Source organism: Mercenaria mercenaria, chromosome 6 (genome assembly GCF_021730395.1).
Source record: "Mercenaria mercenaria strain notata chromosome 6, MADL_Memer_1, whole genome shotgun sequence".
In the NCBI taxonomy this organism is placed as follows: Eukaryota; Metazoa; Mollusca; class Bivalvia; order Venerida; family Veneridae; genus Mercenaria; species Mercenaria mercenaria.
Genome location: NC_069366.1, coordinates 47907108 through 47931796, shown reverse-complemented (window position 1 = coordinate 47931796; position 24689 = coordinate 47907108).

Sequence of the window (24689 nt, the reverse complement as noted above, 5' to 3'; positions counted from 1 at the left end):
TAATGGTCTTCTGTCTTCCGAGACATATACATGTTTCTTAAAGAAGTAGTTTCTTTTGAAATGATGAATTTGTTGAAGAAAACTAGAAACAGTTTTATCATTCCTTGTATGTCTGCAATTGCAAAAAATAAGGAAGAACAAAATCTTCATCAAAACTATTTTTTACATTGCCCTTCAGAACATGATAAAATATATTTGTATAACAGCATAGAAGTCTTTTTAGCTTTTCATATGTTTTATTGCTTTCGAGTAATTAGTTGTTTTTTTTTCGTTGTTTTTCAGTTTTTGGGTGTAGAATCTGTTTCAAGTCTGTGCAACATCGTGACAGCCATTTAAATTCAATGAATTTTCTGAGTGTTTATTTCGCAACAGTCACAATCCCGTTGGACCATTTTCCTTCCTTTAAGGTTTAGTAAAACTGAAAACGTGATATTTTTGTTTTGGATAATATTTCCCAACATCATCCTCGCAGTTAATGCATTACATTTGAAAAACAAAACAACATGTTATTGTAAAACGAAACTTCAGAAAATTGAATTGTTGATAATAACACACAGTTTTCAGCCTTCTTTGTTTAATACGAAAAAATCACACAAAAAAAAACTTGTCGTGTCAGAATTGTAAATATTCGCTGACGTCTTCAGATTATGATAATTTTAATTACAAAAATGATTACACAGATAGACAAATGTTTGATAAATAAAGCTCCAATTATTCATAGGAAAGTAATCTTGTTATGACGTTTGTGACGTCACAATTATTACGTCATGGCCTTCGCTAGAAAAGAAATCAACAGAAATCAGGCAAATAGTTGATGGATATCGGCAAGGACGTAATAATCCTTGATAGTGTGTTAGAATCGAAATAATATATCTCAAACAGTGATTTGTGCGTGAATAAAATCATTTATTATAATATCACTCGGGCTGCCCCCTAGTGGTAGATCTATAATTCCTTCGCATCTAAACTCAAAACAATGATTTTATTCAAGTCGCTGTTTGGGATATATCATTTCTTAAGCAAAACATATCTTTAGCTATAATGACGTTACGACCGCTTTCAAAACTGCTTTTGCTCAAGTGTTTTTATAAAAAATGTCATGCTATCGTTTTAATTATTTTCTTTAATTATAGTTCATTTCTCACTTTATACCAAGGAATGCATATTAAAGTATCTTCATTTGTAAAAAAAGGATTGCATGATAATCATTTAGCAAATGTACACAGCATAAAAAGTGTTTGATACTAATAAACTCTTTATTTTTTTTCCACCATAAAGCATAACTAAAGAATTTTTCATGTGTTTCTGCTTGCACGATGCTGTCATTTTAAATATCATTAAACCGTTCAAACAAGGAGGGCGTCATTGTGAAAAAATGAAGGCTGAATTGTGCTAAGATATACGCAAGAAATGCAGGTTTTGTCAATATTGTAGGCCTACTTTGTCTAGGAATTTTTTTTTCCGCATGTGCATTTCTATTAAAGAAAAAAGTTTAGTTGAATTGTTCTACGTATAGTTGGTTCAAAAATACAATAAGATAATGATATGTCACGCCAAAAGTTTCTATTTCACGGGCTAGGGTGCTGACGGAAGTTAAATGTAATCTGAAAAGGGGTTTAAATAAATAATAAAATTAATAATATCTGTACAAAGATCTTTTGGAAGCATAGAATGCAACCAAGCAAATATAAAAGCATACTTGGTTTGATTGAGTCTGTTCACGAGAAGTAATGGAAAGTGCAACACCCCTCATGCCCCCTAGCACCGGCTTAAGCGGAACTCTATTACACATCTGTTGGATGGACTCCGTGATCCCAAAGGACCAGAAAATAAAACAACACTGAATCCAAGTACGGGATACATTTTACAGCCGCCACACGACACTTAAAGATTGCTGTTGTGATAGTTAACAACCCTTTTAAAAATCCGTCCTACTATTTGATATAATAGTTTATCATTTCTTTTGTGATGGTTTCATTTGATTTGAAAAAAACCAAAACAAATAAAACTCACGTGAAGTTATTTATGGTGTCATAAGAGATAAAACACACTAATATGTCAATCGAGTTTCACTTTTAGATAACAATTATGGACTGGTATGTCTTAATATAGAAATATTAAATCAGAGCAACCCCAGCAACTCGATGTTAAGACGCAGTATTGGGTTAATTATTAATATCATAACTATTTGCGATGTCAATAATGAAAAATAGTCCAAATTTTTTAATGTTTTTTTTTGTATTCATTTCATATACTTGTTGACAATCAATGTTTCTGAAATACTGGATGATAGTTTAAAACTAAGGTGTTGTGAAAAATGAGCCGTGGATCCTATCGAGCACCGTAATTCGCACGTACTGAAATGTTTTGCTGGAAATATTCAGTTTCATTTCAAAACGCAATACCAAGAAAATTTACGTAACTGTGACACCTTTTTATTAAATTAGACTCTAAAATTAAACGAATAACAATTTCAGTTATCAGATAATTTGTAATTTACTCGTGAAACATCTAACGTGACAATAATAGGATTTATCATAGATACTCTATTTCTATCGTCTGATATTGCGATGAACGTAGGTTTATAAAGTACAAAAACAGCGTAACAATATGCTTAACATTCGACACGCAATTCTGCTACTCATAGAGACATACTTGATGTGTTAAATAAGGCTGTTTTGGTCCGGAAAAGGGTTGTACAGTGAAATGGTAACCAATATTAAATAAGTAACATTTGTTATGGTTGATGATTTTACAACTAAAGTCATTTTGATTTTTTCCTTGTGGTATGCCATTATGTAAAATTTACCCTTGTAATCCTTAGTGCTTTCCCTACCTTTTCAATCACTCACACTCAAGCCTCTTTCGAATATCTTTGAAGAGGCTATTCTATTTATAGTTCTTGCTCCCCACCATTGGTTTCTTAATAATGAAGACTTCTCTTCGTAACCATGTTATTCTGTAGAATACAAGTATGGCTTACATGAGACTAAATATTAGTATCCATGGCAGAAAGAAGAAGTATTTACTTTGAGAGTAAAAACCTTGAAAAGAAGCTTCAGCTCATTACTCGACATTTAAATTAAATCGAAGTAAAAAAGCAAACATCAAAGGAAAGGCGATATAATCTGAATAACATGTTTATTTACAAAGAACAACAATTAAGAAAATATTTTTGAGTATCACGCGAAATGTTTTTGCGATAAAAACATCTTCATCGCTTTTTCGATAAAAACATTCTCATCGCATTTCTAATTAACCTTCGTTGATTCACTAATTAAGGCGGGGGAGTCACTTGTAATTTGTTTTGAAATGTCAAGAAAGAATATTTACGTGTCTTGATTATGAGATGGATAATGACGTTGATTGCTAGGTTATTGACATCGTAAAGTCGATGTACCAGTACTGGTTGACTGTAAGCGCAATTGCAAGCAGTAATGCGTCAATGACTTAACTTACATACCTTTTCCGTTATATTTCTGCAATATGAAAGCTACAAAAGTATATTCATTAATAAAAATATGAGTATATTTCTTAGCTGTATAATGATTTAACTTAAAAAAAGCTGTAAGTATTATGTACTTGCAGTAGTTGAGAAGCCATTTTCAGAATGCGCGTTTTATTTCTGAGGCAATAGGTTCTTATCAGTTCCAATACGTGCCTCTGGTTACCTCCCTTGGCGGTCCGTCCGCTGAGTCACAAGCCACAGCAGTTTAGAATTTGCATTATCGAGGTAGACCTTCTTGTTAATACAATACAGATTTTATGGTGAAAAGAAAAATATTTTTGAATAGCAAATTTTATCTGGTGCATGGTTTTGTGTAATGCGTGAAGGCCGTGTCATGTCGCGAGCATGTCTTCGATGTGTGTCTTGCCATTAGCGACGTCACATTTTTATAGCGTCACTGTTAGCGCATTTCTGTAAGCCTAAACCAGAATTTGTAGTTATTGAGAAGCACAGCATCTCAGGTTAATTCTAAAATAATTGTATTTTTATATGGATCTAACATGAGCTGAAATCATTTGAATACACATATCATTTTGGGGAGAGATAAGCATATATTTCTTTTCTAATTCCCGTTTGGGATCATCCAGGATAAACCTTAGTGAACAAATCACGTAAATCCTTGCATATAATTAATAGCTGTTTTATGCAAAACTCTTCTGCTGCACGCAAGAAAATATATTTACCTACGTCAAATGAAAACGTTTATTTAATTTCTTATATTCTGTATATGTATCTTGCCGTTTATATCTGGCTGTGAATCACTTACGCCAGTTTTCGGACATGCATGCCTAAATTGGATGTAATATCAAACTGACATGAAATGGAAGTTGCAATTACAACAACCAAGAATATAGTAAACAAGTAAAAACTCAGAATATAAAAATACCAAAGTATTGACTGAGCTACAAGTGACCCTGTCCTGCACACAGGCGTTGCCCTGAATTCATCGTCATCTTAAGATTGAACTGATACAAAGAGTCGTGTACATCGCAATTGTGCTTGATAAAAGCCCTGTCTCTTCTGTGTCATTTGACACCCTGAGGTATTTACTTCAAATTAACTTTCGCTCCGATTCTGTCCTACCATTTATCGTTTCTTTCTTGTAGCAACACCATTTCATGAACTGATTTTACTTGCAACGACATTAATGTGCTAAAAAATAAAACGACGTATTTAGCATTTATTGTTAGACTTCCCAAGTATACATTTTTCCACGTTTATAAAAATATAAGATACTCGGTGATTAAACCGAACACTTACGTAAAAACAAAAGCATTTTCAAAATTCTGAAAATATGAGTGACGTTTGAAATTATCAAAACATTTTCTTGCTTGTACATTTTTACGTTTACTGAATACACAGTTATTACAAACAAAACATTAACCTAAATAAAAAGACTTTGCAATACTTTTCTTACTTTGGATGCAAGGAATATAAATAAAACATTAATGCAAATTTGAAGTCAAAGAACTTCGTGTGTTATAATGAATTATTGCAACTACGAAAAATAAATATCTACAAAAGACAAAATAAAACCCAATCTGCTGTTTTTTACTTAGTTATGTTCTGTTTCTCGAAGGATATTTTAATCTTCACCATAGGACTCTGTTTTTGTTGTTCCGTACTTGGAATTAGTGCTATCACTGTAAAACAATCAATGCTAATGTCCTTTACATTTTATTTAGTTTTGCAGTCCTTATTACGTCTTCTTAGGATCGCTAGACATGCGGGTAAGAATTCTGCGAAAATTGATTATTATGTAGGGATAACGCATGTTTTTTCGTGTTATAACGTCTACAGAATCCCCGAGGGATTCTGAAGATGTTATAACACTAAATGAACTTGCCTAACGCTATTCTAGCATAAAACGCGAAAAAAAAAAAACAACTAATAAATGAATACATTATCCCTCAACGTCAATATAATTATTTCCATAAAATGCGCGGGAATGTCTGAGCTGTTTTTTCACGTTGACGTCATTTCCATTTTAATTATCCGTTTTGTGGCAGTAATACGTTTACGCTTTGCCACGCATGTATAAAAAGGTGTTATAACAGCACGTGAGCGCGAGAATCTGTCTGTTAACACACGTTTTCTCTCTTGTGGAAACCCCCTGACAAGAACAGCAGTTTTATGCTAGAATTTATCTTAGAGATACAACAGTTACTGGCAATTCTAACGATGCCTTTTTCGAGTTGAAGGGGCTTTGTTCTGAGAACCTGTTTATTACTTTTCGATCTGATTTATCTTGTTCGTATAATGAAATAATTGTTAATACTAACAAGATGACGTCATAAGCAATGCTTGGACATGACAATGCACTTGAAAGTAGTACCAAAAGATCATTCTTTAACCGCACCCCCTCCCCCAACACACAAACGAAATAAAAATAAAAAAGCAAGAAAAAAACAATAAACAATTACAAAAAAACAAGACTTTATTACGATTTATGGATCAAAATCTATTAGAAATATTTTCTTCATGAGACTAAGAGTATATGAACATTTTGAAAGTGTATGCGAGCAGCTTTAAATAACCTATATTAAATGTATACAAAGGTGTATAAATATTTATCTTTCCACAAAGCAGGCTGAAAGGTTTAATTTTCTCTCTAGCTCCGATGTTATCATTATTCGTTTTATGATTGTTTTTGTTAAAACCAAAGTAATATGTTAACTAAATTCAGTGTTTTGAAAATGGGGAGTGATCTTAAAATAAGTAAAATTATATTAAATTAAATTGGTTTAGAGTTACTTTACACAATATGATAGCCTATATGCCACCATTTAGATAAATGTTTAGATAAAGTTTTAAGATATTGGTGAAGAATTGTGTGTTGCATTTGAAGCTTTGTGACGTGTTTACATGTAGAAGCTGGTGATGTTTTCATCTAATGAAAATTTTAAATAAATTGTGATGTTCTTGTCAAAAATAGTGATAATAGTTAAACTGAATTCAATTTATACTAATTGTTTTAGCTCGATTGTGATGAAAGCTTCAAGCTTATTGGAACCACTCTCGAGTCCGCTTCCTGGAAAAACCAGTACAGGTGTCATATGAGAAGTCATGGTCGTGACCCCAGTGGGGCTCGAACCCACGACCCCTGGATTGAGCAGCCGACACCTTATCCACTAAACCACCCTCCCCTTAAACTGAATTTGACATGAGCGGAAACCATAAACAACTGTTTTACCATTAAATGCCTCACATGAGGCTAAAACTATTTTAAACCTTACTCTGCTGAATTTCTATAATGAACTTGTCTATCTTTCAATTTGGACAGAACCATTAACTGTTTCAAGGGGTGCAACAAGATAACATCTCAGTTGTAAAGTAGCTCAGAAGTTGTCTAAGCACACTGACGCACGTGTGATTTATTGCTTTTGAGTAATTAGTACTTGTTTCATTGTTACCGGCTGTTTGCTTAAATAATCGCAATGCTTTTAAGTCTGCACTTCTTTTAGACGGCATTGTGATGAAGTATAGACAGTCAAATTCAATGAATTCTCAGCTTGACAAGCATTATGCTATTAATCTAATTGCATCAGCGCCGCAGGATCGTTTTAATTACAGTAGCTTTTAGCAAGAAGTACAATATTATAATGTCAGTTGTGGTATAAATTTACAGTTAACAGTAATGGAGACTAATTGTATAACTTACTTTATGAACGCCGTTACAAGTTCGTTTAATGTTTCATCAAAAATGTGTACATAGAATGGTTCGGTGTTTCTGTTTACAAGATGTTAGTCTAGCAAAATATGTAAACGCTGAAAATGTCACGGAGAGAACGATACGCAGATCAGCAGTATCTAAAGGGCAACTCTGAGCATAATAGTTTATAGTTTACTGAGAAGTTAGATTCCGTCTTCCGTTTTAGAAAATACCTACCTTAAGTAATATTATTTCTGTTAGCTCAGTGCTCTCCCCTTAAAGTAGGGTGACCTTTGTCATCACAAACATTTTTGATATTTTAATGATAATGTTCGTGATAAAATAATTAAAAAAAAAAGATCAAAAATAAAGAAAATGGTATTTGACGTTCTTTCAATGGTCATGTGATTAGAAAACCATGGTCACGTGGTATTGGTGATTAATGTAGTGCTAGGAGAGATAATTACTTAAGACAACAATAGAAGGAGCCATGATCTTAGAAAACATACCACACACATCCCCTAAAAGTACTGATAAACGCTTGCAAATAAAGAAAATAATAAAAATGCACATTGCCACGGCTGAGGCCAAAACAAACCAACAACAACAATCGGATATATCGGATATTCACTGAACTGTAACAAGTACAATCAGGTAATCATAAAAATGTCAGATGATGGAAATAATGCCATCACCAGTTATAAACAAGTTTTCGGCAAAGGAATGCCTGGAAGATGCCCATGTGGTACTTTTCCAAAATGAATGAGGACTTGGACAAATTCTACGCGTTCTCCATGTAAATGGTGGCCCATTTTGCTGTTAGTGTACAAATTGCATGGTGTATTATGTTATTAAAAGACATCACTTACAATTAATTATTATCATGCAGGACACGATTGATTATGCCTTTGCGACCAGTGTAGATCATGATCAGCCTGCACATCCGTGCAACTGTTCTCCATTCAGTCAGTATCTTTTTAGTAAACACCCGTTTGAACAGCTAATGGTACTGTCCAAATTGAAGATGGACGAGTTCATTAACTGCTTTCTTGAAACAACAAAAATATTGTAATATCATTAAGTGCACAATAAACGTGTATTTATGCAACACCTCACTAGAAAAATAACTTAAAAGAAATAAATTTTGCTATAGTTCTAACTCTCATCAATAGATTAATCAGAGAGATTCATCTCTCATACACTTTGTTGTAGAGTGTCAGGAGAGATTCTTGTGTGTCTTTATCTGAAAAAAAGATAACAGCTTGAATTGCCTGATAAGTTCTAGAATTTAAATACGCTGTTGTCCCAAAAACAACAAAATTGGCTAAGATAAAAATCATGCTTTGAATTAGCAAATGACGCATATGAAAATAAATCGGTCAGACATTCTCAAGAAGCCGGTTGTCTTCCTCGAGCAAATTTGCATTCTATCTTCATGGTAAAATTAGCAGACGTATTAATTCTTTTAACATGATCAAGGTTATGAATCAGACAGCATAAATATTTCTCTGCGCAATAGAATCCCCGTTGATGAAAGCCATGATACATCATAATCAGCCGTCTTCTACAGACGTTGTGACTTTCTGTCATATAGTTTATAATTATGACAAATATTCTTAAATGCCATCAAATCAGCTATCGGCAAATATCCTATATATCAAACACAGACCGACCAAGCCTTGACAAATGGTGCTTAAGTATCTCCGAGATAGTTTTTATCAAGATATTTCTTATAGCTTGTAATGGCGAAAGTCATCCATACAAGATTACAAATGAAAAGCATGTTCGATTTCGCAGCAGCAAAGAAAAGGAAGGGTCACTAAATCAAAAAGACAAGTGTAGACCTGTAGATTCAAACCGTTTATCACATATGCGTGATATATACACAATATTTACCAACAAAAAACTAAACATAATCATTTATGCAAAAAAATGCAGTTGCACCTTTAAAATCAAGACGTTTTATTTCAGCTGTTCTAAACAATAAATTAGGTTTATTAGAAAAATATTCTCGTCTGTTTCAAAGTTCACGCAACAGAATATTTTATATCATACTTCCACAATCTTTTGTTTTTAATCATGGTTGCAAAACAGTACTGTTTATCGCCAGCTTTAGTTTGTATCACTTGCAATTAATTTAATAACTTTCCCCTTACCGATGTGGGTCTGAGCCTCACTATGGGCTTAGAATTCTTCAGGAATTCCCTGCAAGGAAGTTAGCCTGTGTATTCCTTTGTAAAGAAGGTCGGTGGTTCTACCCTGGTGATCTCCCGTGATGATATAATGCCTGTAAGGACACATGGGGTCTTCTTCCACCATAACTAGCTGGAACGCCGCAATATGACCTATGACTGTGTCGGTGTGACGTTAAAACCAACAAAAACAAAACAAAAAACTAAATGAAACTCGAAATAAAATAATCAATTCAAGTTTGTTTGTTTTGGGTTAAACGCCGTTTTTCAACAGTATTTCAGTCATGTAACGGCGGGCAGTTAACCTAACCAGTGTTCTCCGCAAGTAACTGCCAACTTCCCCACATGAATCAAAGGTGGAGGACTAATGATTTCAGACACAATGTCGTTTATCAAATAGTCACGGAGAACATACGCTCCGCCCGAGGATCGAACTCACGACCCCGCGATCCGTAGACCGACACTCTACCTACTGAGCTAAGCGGGCGGGCTAAATAAGTTGATGCTTATTTGCAATAGTAAAGGATAGAATTTCACGTAGCAACAAATCGTAAGAAACACAGAACAAAAATATATGAGAGGTACTAAGCACCCTTAAAAGAAAGTGTTGTCTTAAGCATTTCTTACCTGTAAGTTATAAACACGGTATATAATGTTTATAAAAGACGTATTGGTGCCCAAATATGACATATATGTGTAATAGAGCTATATTTACACAAACGCAGATTTTATAATTTGGAAGATAAATAATCGGTACCAAACAATAATAATAAGTAAAAGTCAATGTAGCTGTTGAACAAAAGCCATCGTTTAAAACGTCAAAGCTTTTAAGGATCAAAAGTAGTAATTTTAGGAACGTTAATGCTGTAGTCGCAACTATCACTATACTGAGGAAGCATGAACTGCAGAATATTTCGATAAACAACTACCATTATCGTGAAGATCATCTTAACAATAAAAATTAAACATGACTGAATCAACAGTAATACGGATTATTACAAGAAAAGATTAGCAACAAAAAAGGAAAAAAAATGAAAAATGAGATACATATTGCCAAGACTGAGACAAAATATAAATCGATTGATTAGCGCACTTTCCTACAAGAAAGCATTTATCTTTTATTTAACACTATACACGTGTTCTTTATTACACATTTAGTTTACGTCAGCACAACTTTTAACTTCATTTGTTTTACTTTGTTTATAAGTACTTTCCGTTTTTCGTGATAAAGGCTTCATTTTGTTTATATCGGGTTAAGTTCAAGACAGGTACATATGAAGATTTATAAAGTATCGTCAAAACCAGAACATGGAAAAGCATCAAAGAAGTTTGTGAAGCTAATGAGATAGTTTTGGTCTAAGATTCAGCATGTGCAGCATGTTTCCATCTTTTGGTAGATAAAGTTATTATTTCATGATAAAGTTATTTAAACGGCAAAATTGTTGAGAAGTTGAAAACTGAAAGTTATGAAAGATTGTAGCACATATTGTATTTATTATGGTTCAATGATCGGCGGTTACATTGTCCAGAAAATATATTGAATTTAACAGGCGTCGTAGGTGGAGAAATTTAGGCTTGGTTGCAAACTCGTAGTAAGATACGGACAGAATTATTGTCAGCAAATGTCTCGAAGAAGATGACGAATATCTTGTGAATATTTGAATCGTTAAAACTTGCATTTTAATACAACATGCGCATTTGTTTATCAAAATAATGTTGCTCTTGTCCACTTCATGTTTGTAAACTAATGTCAGGCTTGGTAGAACTAACGACTAACCTTCATACGGAAATTAAGATACTGCACTAACGAGCAAACGACAATATTTAAAGTAATAAAATAAAATAAAATAAAAAAAATCAAAGAAGGTCTCGTGAAATAAAATCAAAGAAATAAGTTGATAGCACTCATTTCGAGTTACTCCGATTGTCACCGAAATTCTCGAAAACAACAATTTCTGCTGATATCAAATTTTACATTTATCGGAGAATTTTAGTGGAAACATGTGTCGTTTCCGGCCAAACAACCAAAAACTACCTTGATGCAACTAAAGTCAATTACTATATCTTCAGCTCAATGTTGGACAGAGAAAAATTGCACATCTATTGTGTAAATGCAGAACAATCTCATTTTAGCGGAATCCTTAGCGGATATACGTAAGTACGATGACGGTTCTAAATTTTGCGGAAAGATTTTATTGATAAACCCTCAGATTGGACAAGAGTGCCTTTGAAACTTTGGCATCAGAACGGTTCCGATTGCATATTAAACAGCTTATAACTAGGTCAGGCTCTGCTACTGGTTTCCCATAGGCGTACATTGTAAGAAATGACTATGCAGGACCCCCTCAAAATAGTCGTTGACACATAAGGTGTCATTTTTCCTGTCAAAACGCCTTTCAGACACAACAATGCCCTTTTTATATGGTCATTGCTGATCCATTTTTTCTTTTTCCATTCAAAGACAACTAACATCAATTATGCGTGGGATTTAGTAATGAAATTTCCACTAGTACATACTTTACTGAATTGCAAATATTTTCGATTCAAATATGTAGCTAGACAGCTATGAAATACTTCAAATTGCGCAGAAACCATTAATTTCACGATTTCAAACATATTTTCATGATCTAAGGCAATACATTTTGAACCAATCTTCTATGTCTCACTGTATCTTACGGGTTTCCCAACACTTTTTTTCCAATCAATCCAAAGCCGTTATTCTATAAGTACATTTGACCATAAATGAGAGTGTAGAAGACAGTTATGAGATTTCCATGCGTCAGACACGGACATTCTGTTTCACACTGTAGATTAAATGTTCGTCGTCAGCCAATTTCCATCGAGATAGATACTTTATATCTACATTTAAAACAAGACTGTCTCTTACACTCGAAATCCGCTAAAAATTCTCATTTCATTTAAAGACCTATGAAATAATAACATTCTGCAACTGCATGGAAGCTCACACGAAGATACCAAGGGTGACAATATCATTTTAAGATAAAAAAAACACTACCTTACCCTGTCTATTATATGAAATAGCCCTGCAGTCCTGTTCTTAAGCATGGAGTTTAATAATTTGTTCTGAAAACAACAACAACAACAACAACAACAACAATAACGAAAACCCTAAAAAAAAAGAAAATAAAGAAAAAAAAAAAAAAAAAAAAAAGAAAGAAAAAAGAAAAAAAAAAAAAGAAAAAACCTGACGACAATTACAATATTTTCATATTTTCCATAAATTTCAATGTTTTTACTGATACTTTTGCTTTTACTTCTTCTTCTTCTTAAAAAAAGGGAAGGTATTTGTCCATGAAGTTGACAAAGTGACTGGTAAATAAAGATGTTTACATGAAAAATAGGGCAGCAAACTCTATGATGTATTCAAAATTGAGCAATTAAGGAATTTGAGTGACAAAATAAAACGAATGTATCTCTCATGAATAAATTTAATGGAAACTGCCACTCTTCATTAAGAGATTCATTCAGTTTTCTATACGGTTATTGTTTTCCGAAATGTTAGACAAACAACAGTATTTATTGCATCAAGAAAACAAAACAACATATAATAACTTGTTTTACGAGTTTGATCACAAACAAATGAAAAAAAAGCCCGAGATGTTTCTGAAAAAAACACCCAGTGTTGATACAGTATTGAGTATTCATTATTTGTGTAACTTTACGTAAAGAGATATCACAAGAAATGCTACACAAATACAAAATGTTCCATTACAGCTCAAAGTCAAATAAACTATTAAAAGATTCAATTAATGACGATGACGGCGCGAAATGTAAAGAAGAAATGCTTGTTCTGCTCTGAAAACATGCAATGGCTTCGATTGTTTGTCTTGAAACTAAATCTGTTGTTGTCTAGATCAGACAGGTCGTAGTTTTTGCTCATTAGCCCCGTTCTTGAATGTAAACGTTGACCACCATTAAAAGAGTTTATATAAATTGTAGATATTATGGTTCTATAAACTTACTTTCATTTCGGAATAATTTTGCACACGACGGTCATTTTGAAAACTTTTATTCGCAAGAAGTTTATCAGATTGGAGTCAGTTTTTGTCCGTGAACATCGAAATGAGTTAACCATAGCTGTGGCTATTCAAGTGTCTATGGAACATTTTGACAATATAAAGGAACAGAACCCATCGATTATTTTTTTTCATTTGATGTAAATGCAGCTCTCTTCATAGTGATGTATACAGTTAAATGTCAACATATCGAAATCACTTCCAGATTTACAAAACCTTTAGTGCATGTACTAATACGGTACATAAACGAATTATTTAAATTATACAAAAGATAATGTTTGAATACTGTCACATACTACTATTCGGATTAGAATTTAATCATGTTAGCTGAGTTTTGGCTCCACTATTTTATTTGACAAAGAAGAGGTAGTTTTGTTACACTCTCGTCAGCGCCGGCCTGCACTTTCAAGTTTATTTAAAAAATCTTTCGCACACTCGAAAGTTTTCCAACAACAAGCAGGTTAAATAATATAAAAATCCAATGAAGTTTCTGGCATTATAAAATGATCGCATGGTACTTTGACTTATATTATAACGGAATTATGTCTTTCTATAAAAAGAAATGATTATTCTAAAGCTTCATCTATATAAGATAGTACTGTGGTAATATTTGCATTAGGTAAGCTTAATTAGATTTTTTGTTGACCCACACATGTAAGCGCCGTTTCTCCAGTTTCATGTCAAAAATGCGTTTTCTTGAACTAAACACCATGTGCATATTTGTTTTTCACCTGTTATATTTGGATCAAATAAAACAAAAGTAACTTTTTGTTTTATTAACCGATGACAAATTTAGATTACTGATTGTCTGCATTCGTATGTTATCAAACTATGTTTATATATCTTCGCAGGAACCACATTTCATATTTGTACACCCACTTTTGATTTATTTCCATTATTATTATTGAAGAAATCCTAAAATAAATGACAAAGACAATTAACTGTTATAACTCTATCTAGGTCATCATATAAGTGGTGTTATGAAATTAAGGCAGCAGGAGGGAGCGGTCAAGCTGTTAAATTACTAGATAAGTTTATTACCGTCTTGCACGTGATTTATTTCTGTTTCTTAGACATGAATCACTCAAAAATATAGATATTTTGAAAATCCGTTATGACGATTCTCTTAAGATTCTCAATTTAAGTTATGTAATATAATCGGATTATTATAACAATACTTTGATTTGCAATGTTGTTTTCAGCTTGAGTGGATTTTAACTGGCGTGGATTCCACGAGATGCTTCCGGTCTAGCAAAATCTACCGGAGCCAATTTCAACATTGTCGATCAAGGTACTGCTTTAACGACCCTTTCCTTATATACCGATATCTACCCTTAGTATATACCGATATCTACCCTTAGTTTAGTATCTACCGATATCTACTGAAATATCGGCCAGAATTGACTTTAGTTTTGGACTGAAACACGTTTGAACAGTGTGGATTTATAAGATTTTTTTTATTCAGTAGACGCAGATCTGACATCCTAAAAATTCAAATGATATGGAAAAGAAATCCATCAAGTGGTTCTATAAAGCAATTTAAGCACAAATTGGAAAGCAGTACACTTTCCTCTTAGAGATTGTCTGCTGGTGGATTCTCGATGATGCTTAAATTGATTTGTTTAACCGCCATAACGTCTTATAACGTTAACCTCTGTATGCAGAGACAATGTTGTGAAAATATATTCAAATTATGCAAAAGAATAATGCACCGACAGTATAAAATGCCGTTTTCTGGCGAAAAGTAGTTAGGACAAATAAATCAGAGTTATCTGAAGATAGACAATAGAATCAAACATCGTTGCTGTTCTAAAAGTTTGAATATCAAAGAATATGGACAGATAGTTGACAATTTGGCTAAATGCGTATTGAATTAAATCATAAATCGAACACTTTGATTGGATTAAATGCCGTATAAACATTCGTTATAATTTGACTAACACCTTTGTATTGTATCAATTCTGTAGAAATAAAATATTTTCAACATTTGCTACTCCACTCTGTGCAGTTATCACCCTTAGAAAATTGTCGTGATGTGTAATACATTTCGAAATATGTTCGTGATATACTGATCACTTAACGAGGCTGTTTTTAAAATGATTTGTACACGAAAGCATTCCTTGTAGTAGTAATGAAAATCGGACATTTCGATTTGGAGGTTACTTCACACTAAACTTCACTAGACGTCATCGCGCTACTAAATTATCAATCGGTATTCGTAGCGTCTTCTACGTGTTGTAATATTATTAACATACTGTCACGCTGACATCACGCCGACGTACAATTAGGAGACATACATGTACGAAGAAATAGTGTCTCCCTATTTCATCCACACTTTTCCTTAACTGACGTACTCAAGAATGGAAACAAAATATAGCAGAACCATGTGCAAAATTATCTTTAAACACTCCGAAACAGTTATACGCCACGTAGAAAAAATCCGCTCGGGCTACGCCCTCGTGAAAATAATCCAAAGGTATCTTCGTCATAAATGTATTAATCATGGTTCTTCTAGTTTCTTATCTATATTTATATGTTTAATGATATGAAATTAAAATATACGTAGATGATTTACGGTATATTTTCCTGGTTTTCATCAATACATGAGGCGGCAAATGTTTGAGAGGAAGACAACAAATTTACTGCGCTTGATTTCAAATACGTATTGTGTATTACAGTTCCGTGCCTTTTTGTCTTGTATTTTCACTGCCCCTTTCTCCCAAATCCCCATTGTTGTACTTTTCATATAATTAAACTGTACTTGATGATGGATGTTTATGGCAACCCGTCTGTTATATATTTCTGCTACTGGTTCTATTGGTGACTGGCCTATTTTTTATGTATTGGGTCTTTAAACGTTTACCCAGATATGGGAAGATTCGTAAATAAACAAACAAACTCATTTATTGAACAGAATACAGACAAAGTACTCTTTAACATGAAGTTCAAAATATGTAAAGAAACTATAAATATTCAGACTGCTTTCAATACTCCGGGATAAACAAACTTAATTTTAAGGAGGTATTGATGACAATTTCACTGAAGGTATATTATGAGTGTATATACTACATGTGTATTGTATAAGAGAATAGTGCTACAAAAGATAAAATAATTCAAACGTCTCGGCACGGCAAAACGTGTTCTATAAGGAACTTTGACAAAAAAAAACTCATTTATTACAGTAAAATTTTTAACACTTGTTTATACATAATCGAAAAAAAATGAAATGTCTTCGTATGTGGTATGAGACAATAATTCCTATATTATTATTTTTGTATTAAATGCAATCACAAGTTCATAAATTTCGCTTGATATTTAAATTCTTCCACCAAAACTACGCTTTATTTCCTCGTTTCCTTAGGAGCAGTAAACGTGCGGTCAATGATCCGTAAAACTGATTTTGCAATAACTCAATTGTCACAAGACAGCCTTGGATCTCACAAACGTCTTATAAAGATGTTGAGGTGACAGGCTATTAAGTAAACGACGTCATTTACAATGAAGAAAATGAACTTGCAAAACTAGTATCGCAATACTTGATTTGCGCTAAAAGCCCTATTACTATCCTTGCACAATTTGTATTATTACATACAGCTTGTATCAATTGTATAGTCAAAAGAACGAGAAGTGTCTTAATTTGTCAATTACCAATTTTAGGGAAGAGTAAAATAATAGTAGACCAAGTCTGACTGAGGATACGAAATGTGCAACACCCACACGCCCCCTAACACCGGCTTAAGCGGAATCCTGTTGAAATAAAATCAAATGCATTCCCCGAACCCAAAGGACCAGAACATATACCAAACTGAGTCAAAGCACGGGTAGACTTTTGCAGCCGCCAAACGGCACTTAAAAATAGGAAGATCTTTCGAAAGTATATAAATAGAAGCCCAGGATCAGTGATATAATGTCCACATGTATTCAAAAGTCAAACCGGTTTTCAACTGTTTCTACAGAATTGACCATTGTCAAATATACAAATAGGAGGCAACTTTATAGGTTGAGGTGTATATTTGTACTTCGAAATAGTAATTTAGACTAGAATTCAACTTTCAATGAAAAGTATTGAGTTTAAACTATTGAGTAAAATCGTTAAAGTAGCCTTCACCTTGACATAATAACGAAATTATTTGCAAATGCCGTCGTTGAGCTAGATTAAAGTGTGGTGTTATTTTGACAGGGGTCTCAAGGAAATTGAATCAGCGAAAACAAAAACGGTATGGATGGCACTTACTTACGCTTATTGGCGCTTATTTACAGATTTTACTATGTTATTACAGCAAGAAACTGAATGAGACACATATAGACAAGTAAATGATGTAATATTTTTATTTCAGGTGTGTAGCTACAGATTTTTGTGTCGTGTTTGAAAGTCAAGTAGGCGACTGTCGTTTGAGAAGCTCTGAAAACTTTTTATTGTTTCATTTGTGGATCTATGCTGTATATGATTTATTTTGGGAAGATACAGAGTTTCTGCCAATTAACACTGTTATATTAATATATTTTACAGCACAAATTACAGCGTATACAGAAGATGATTTTGTATTATTTCTCCGGATTTCCATAAACAGCCATTTAATGTGCATAGAGAATGATCAGTTTTTTATTTATGACGTTGATTATGCTATAAAGAATAAGGTATCTAGTAATATTCATCAAATATCAGGATACAGAGACAATTATGGACAGAATATGTTTCCAAGAAGACACCTAGTATCCTAGAATATGTTATGTAAGTATATGTAAGTGAATGCGATGACAAACAGCTGGTTGAATTTTATGCTAAGGGAAAATGTGTTTGTGTTTCGCTATTTATGAAATGTATTGCCATAGAAATATTATTCCATATTACTAGCAAACTTTCTTTAAGATATGAAATTGCTCAAACGAAGGATGTGTTGAATGCATTAAAACATCTTCTTTGGTGATAAAGAAAAGTGTTTGACCTTGCAATGCTGCAGTGATTATAGTGTTTATATGTTGCCTTCGTAATAACTACGTTTTACTAAAATTGATCCTGATTAACCTATGTTATACTATAAAGGTTTTAGTATGCCGAAGTCTCTTTCTTGTAATTTGCTGCGGTTCCGTAATGTTAATATGATAATATAACTGAATTAACAATCTGATAATTGAGCTTGTTTTGATATTTAAACAAGTATTATTTCAGATTTATATATCTTTTGAGTAAAAATGAAAATGACGACAGCTAAGTCACTACTTCCATTTTATGTCCCTGGATATATTTGTAAGAAAACAGTCTCTGGATTTTTTTGGCAATGGAATTCTAATTTGTGATCAAAAAGTGAGACAAATAACGGAGATTCTGTTTCTTCTACTATTCTAGAATGTCTTCTACGGGTTGTAATTTATACGTCTGTCTGTAATTTACATTATTAGTTTCCTGCACCAAAAGTGAAGCATTTTTGTTGCATGCACTTTCGACATTTCTTTGAACATGTTACAAGATACTTTCCATTAATGTTTAGATGAGAGCTTTAACATGAAAACGTATGTCACCCTATCATGGAAAGAAAGCGATGTCATAAAACTAAGTAGAAATAGTGCTGATAGGAAAATGCAGTTTTACATACTTTAACCTGGTGATATTTTCTCTTCTAGAATGAAAAAGAGAAGACTAAGAAAATTATTTCTCGCTGTTACTTTTCAAATTAATTTTAATCTCAATTGCGCAGTTGTTGTAAATGTTATCTACTGTCTTATCTATGCAATAGAAATTGATACCATATTTCCTTAAAATGTTATATAATGTTTATTTTGGCTGCACAGCAACACTTTTGTCATCCTGCTTCGCCTCATTTGTGATTGTATTTTCTATTCTCTCGCGAGTATAACAAAACATTTCCGCATTTGTCATCTCATCAACAAGAAATAAAAAATTAGATTAAATATAGAATGAGGAAGCACTTTATAGCCAAGCTTTGATTGGATTACAATTATGAAATACAGCTGTGACACCCCATTCTTTACCAAAAAACACACATAAACTGCACGGCTGATTTACGTATATTTCTTAAAGTTGTGCAGCAAACTAATTCAGACAGACTAATTTGAAACTTGTATAAGTTTGCACATGCTAATGGGAGACTTATCATAAATTGTTTAGAAAACAACAACGACAACAAAAACCCAAAACCACATGTAGAAATTGATACTATATTTCCATAAAATGTTATATAATGTTTATTTTGGTTGCAAAGCAATACTTTTAATTGTCATTCTGATACGCCTCATTTGTGATTGTATCATTAGTAGCTTAAGAGAAAGAGGAGTAGATAGAAAGGGATAGTAACACGAAAACGGAACATCAAAATGTAAAAGATAGATAACAAATAGAATACTTTACAATAAAAAATAAACATGTCATAAGGAACAGATTATAGCAAGAAAAATATTGGCATCAACTAGAAACAACAAATGAGCGTGCATGGAAAACCAACATATGGTATCGACGAAGGATCAGACCAGCCTGCGCATCGCGCAGCTGGTCAGCTCCATGCTGTCGTAACATTTCTCATTCAAATAGGCTTTAAAAGCGAACAGCATGAGCTGACCAGACTGCCGGATCGCAGCGGGTTTGATCCATGTCGCAACCCACTATGTGGTTTTCCATGGCACGGCTCAAATGATACATTACAGATAAAGGAGAAGAATCTAAAACATATAGCAGAAGAATCAACGATAACATGTTAGGTCTTTCAGAAATGTAATTAAAACGTCTTTTATTATAGACAGGGTAAATAATGACGATAAACTGTTGAAGAAGGCAAATCAACACCGCATTTAAAAAAAAAACATTATATGACAAATGCAAGAACATCAAATGAAATATACATTTTGAGTGAGGTTATTTTTATTGGGTCCTTTGATATATATGTATCATAAAAAATTATGTAGATTAGACAGTACCATATTCTATTTTACAGGATAAACGTGTTCTGTTTAAAGAATTCAGTTTATGTAAGCACAAATATCAATATTTCGATCTTCATTTTACTTTGTATAAAAGTTCTTTCTTTCGTGATATAGGTTTCATTTTGTTTATATAAGTTTGAGTTCAAGATAAATATAAATGAAGGTTTATTGAAGTATATTAAATACCATATGCAAGAAATTGGTAAATCTGACAAGACAGTTTAGTTAAAGATAACAGTTTGTTTTATTTGAAAGTTTCTGACATATATTGGTAGAGCAGTTGCCCAATTTTTTCATGAAGAGTCATTTGAATTAATGCAATACCCACTGCATTTAAAATTCGAGTTTACAAAATTGATTCAAATAATGGTTATTCAAATTTGACAGATTAGTTAGCCGGGGCCAATCTGAAGAAACGCTAAAGCCAGGAATAATTATAGCAATTGGTTTCGTTTATCACATTCATCTCGACTAGGTAAATACAAGCTTACTTCAGTTCAGTTTTTCAACTACAAAACATAGGTGAGAAACTTTAATAAACAGCTTTATTTGTGAAGTTAAGGTTTGAAATAACAACTAAAATGGCTTCAAAATCACATTCATGGAATTACGTGAACATGAAAGGTGCATGTTTGATTTTGCGCGTTGAATCTTTTTGATTTCTGTGCGATTGTACGATAACAGATACTAGATAATTACAAACTGTTCAATATGATCGGCAGTGGTCCAGTGGTAACACTATTTGACTACGAAACCAGGGGTCGTGAGTTTTAGCCCTCGCTCCTCCAACTAAAAAATACTAACATTGGGATATGAGCCAGTGTATGGATGCTTTAAATTAGGGAAGCTTCTGGAATTGGAGCGTCTTCTGTATCTTGCACTGTCCTCCTATTAACAGTACTTACAGTCTTTTGGAGGAGTCGCTCATATGGGTTACGGGTGGAGACTATTAATAAATTCACATACAAACAAACACAATATTCATCGGCTAAACTTAATAAAAAGTTATTGCATTTGCTGTCATTTTGTTTTTGATTCTTTTTGTTGATCTATGAAACGGAGAAACGAAAACGTAATGAGCTAAATTTGAAAGAACAAAATGGTAAAAGCCAACGTCAGTTGGCATGTTGTTTGATATCGGAAAAACTGAGTTAAAACTGCATAAGATCATATAAATTAACAATGGACATGTTGGAAACTGAAAACGTTATTTTATTCAAGTTTTGGTCTAATAAAGATATATTATAAGACGTCAGCTGATTTGAATTAAAACTGTTTTGTCACAAAATGTCTGAATTAAAATTTATGAATAAAAACTAAAATATTTCTATTAAATTTTCAAGTCCAGACAGCAGTTATTTGTAAATATAAATTAAAAACACATAAACGACACAACATTTATATATACATTGCACATTTATATATACCACATGAAATGCTGCAACACATGTGGGTTGGATGACTTGTCCCTATCTTAAGACCGCCCCACTATTAAGACCACTTTTTGAAAGAACCGTTGGTTGTCATATTAGCGGCTCTCTTCCGTAGTATATGACGTTAAGTAAAAAGCAGCAACCTAATGTCTATAATTTTAGCATAAAATTGCTGTTCTGTTCTTGGCATTTTTCGGGCGTGTTTTAACAGGAGATAAACGTGTGTTTACAGAGAAATGCTGGCGTTCAAGTACTGTAAAAACACCTTTTTATATATGCTTGTTCCGAAAGTGGCAAAGCATACGTATCACAACCCCAAAACGGGTAACTCAAATGGAAATGACGTCAACATATTAAAACAACACAAACATTCCCGCGTATTTCATGGAAACTTAATGACGTTGAGGGACAATGTAATCATTTATTAGTTTTATGCTAAAATAACGTTAACGCAGATCCATTTCGTGTTATAACATGTTCAGAATCCCTTCCAGACTCGGGAACCAACTGATACCTCGGTATTCTGCAGATGTTATAATACGAAAAAAAAATGCGTTATTCCTAAATGCATTCAACGAAATGTAAATAGAAATGATTTTTACGAAGACCGTCTCGTCGGAGGATATGAGAAAAACATGTACTTAATATTAAAACTTTCTGACATATTCAGTGATATTAAATCTAAAACGAGTTTAATAATAGTAAAAGCAAAGTGCAATTGTATCGGAAGACAAAGCATTTAAAATAAAGAAATTTAATCTAAATAACTGTTATTAAAAGTTATTGTCGTGTTCGAAACTGAACTTACTAAAAATGACTAGAGATGTGGGAGTATTTGTATAAAAGTGCAGGTTTTAATCTAACTGCTAAGTGATACATGTACTCGGCTTTCTGATTTATTACAAATGTTATTAATACCTTTATTAATAGAGAATAACATTATGGAAACAAGTTCAATATTAATTTCGCGAAAATTTAATAGCTTAAGCACGTAGCAAACAGTCGCAGATAGACTGTACACATAGACTAGACAGATAACGGAGCTTATCCTTAACATATTTTTTTTCAAACTAACATGTTTTGTGATCGTGATTGCAAATAATACCGTTGGTAATCGAATATCAATGTATACTGAGACTGATTTATACATGCAAATATGATTTAAGTGGAAACTGTTTATGTGATTGTAACATTGAGTTTTAGATATTAACTACTTTGACTACTGCTGAAAACTATAAACTTTTGCGTTTTCGCGGGTATATACCCACCGCGAATTTTGCGGACTTAATAGCGCGAAACCATTTCGAGGTTTACAGTTATCATTTGTGCACAATTAAGGCACTGGAACTAGAAACAAAACTTCAATTTTAGATATTGGTGTAACTAACTGCATTAAAACACACAGCCTTTAAAAATATTTAAAATATCATTTTCTGAAAAAAATGTTATTTGAGCTGAAAATAAATGATCCTGGGTAAAATATTTGAAACAATGGAGACAACTCCAATAAAACTTTATTGTAGGCCTAGGTGACTATGCACATAGCATCTCATGCAAACCATGGACAATTTACCTCTAGGAATAATTGCTGCAACGGTCAGCGCTCTGTGAAGAAAATATGTAAATATAAAATCTTATAATGCCCTAGGGAAAGTGTGACATTGTTTGTGGTGAAATTTGTGAACAAACAGACGTTTTTATAGTAGTTAAAACCCTTAGAATTTCACAAGATAGCTATTGCTGGAAAGAGAACAATCTCTGCTACCAATAAATATGCGTCAAAGTATGGAAAAATTATCTAGAAGTATTAGAAAATCAAGGAAAACAATTTAAGGACTGTTAGATGCATGCCTATTTAACCAGTGCAGCAGATAACATAGATAGTTTTCTTTTACAATGATATAACATGGACAGGATTATGATTGACAAACGGTGTTCACTCAACAATTTCACTAAAGGGATTAGGGCAAGTATCTACACAATTACACGATCATTTTATTAGATCATTATTTGTATGGATGATATTTAAATGAGATTATTATTTTAAAAAACAACAGAGTGCAAATGTAACGAGAGGCATAATATTTAAGTAAATGAAATTTCGTCTGAATGAATTTGATTAAAAGCTATTTTCTTGTTTGACTTGTTTGACACTGAATTAATTGCTATTCACTCGAGATGTTCTGAAATATGTTACAAGGAATTGGCTTGGGAGTATTTGTATAGAATAGTACATTCTTACAGTCAGTCATTATCGGCTTTCATGTTTATTGCAAATGTTTTATATATATTTCATATATATAATTTTTCAAAAAAAGAAAAAAAAAGGAATATAATTTCTATGGAACGAGTAAAGTTTACATAAACAAAAGTAAATATAATTACTCGAAATGATAAGGCATGTTGCGAGAAGGGATCAAACAAATATACTTCTGAATAAATTTGGGAGAAAATGTCACTGTTCATAAAGAGGTAGATTAAGATGTTTTAAGGTTCTCTGAAAAATAAAATAAATAAGACAATTCCTTTTTAAATGAAAACAACAAGAACAACAATTTAGAATAATCTGTTTGGTGAATAAGCTGAATAAAGAATAAATAAATCCTCAGTCGATTCTGAAACAACGTTCATTTTGGAAATATTCTTAAGTAAGCATGTATGTGTGATTTTGCTAAAATGTATACTATAAGAAATGTTACAATAACAGACAATTTTATCTTTTGGAGTTCAAAATCGTTTTCCAATTTCATTTAATGGCGGAACATCACGGTCATGTTTATTCATCACGTTTCTTTCGTCCAATAAAACAAAAAGTACTTTCAAAACAATTTGCTTTGCTTACTACGTTTGAATCTTCCAAATACAGTCTCTTGAATGTTTTTTTTTGTAAGTGATTCGTATTTTGCGGTTGACATTCAATGGAAATTATTT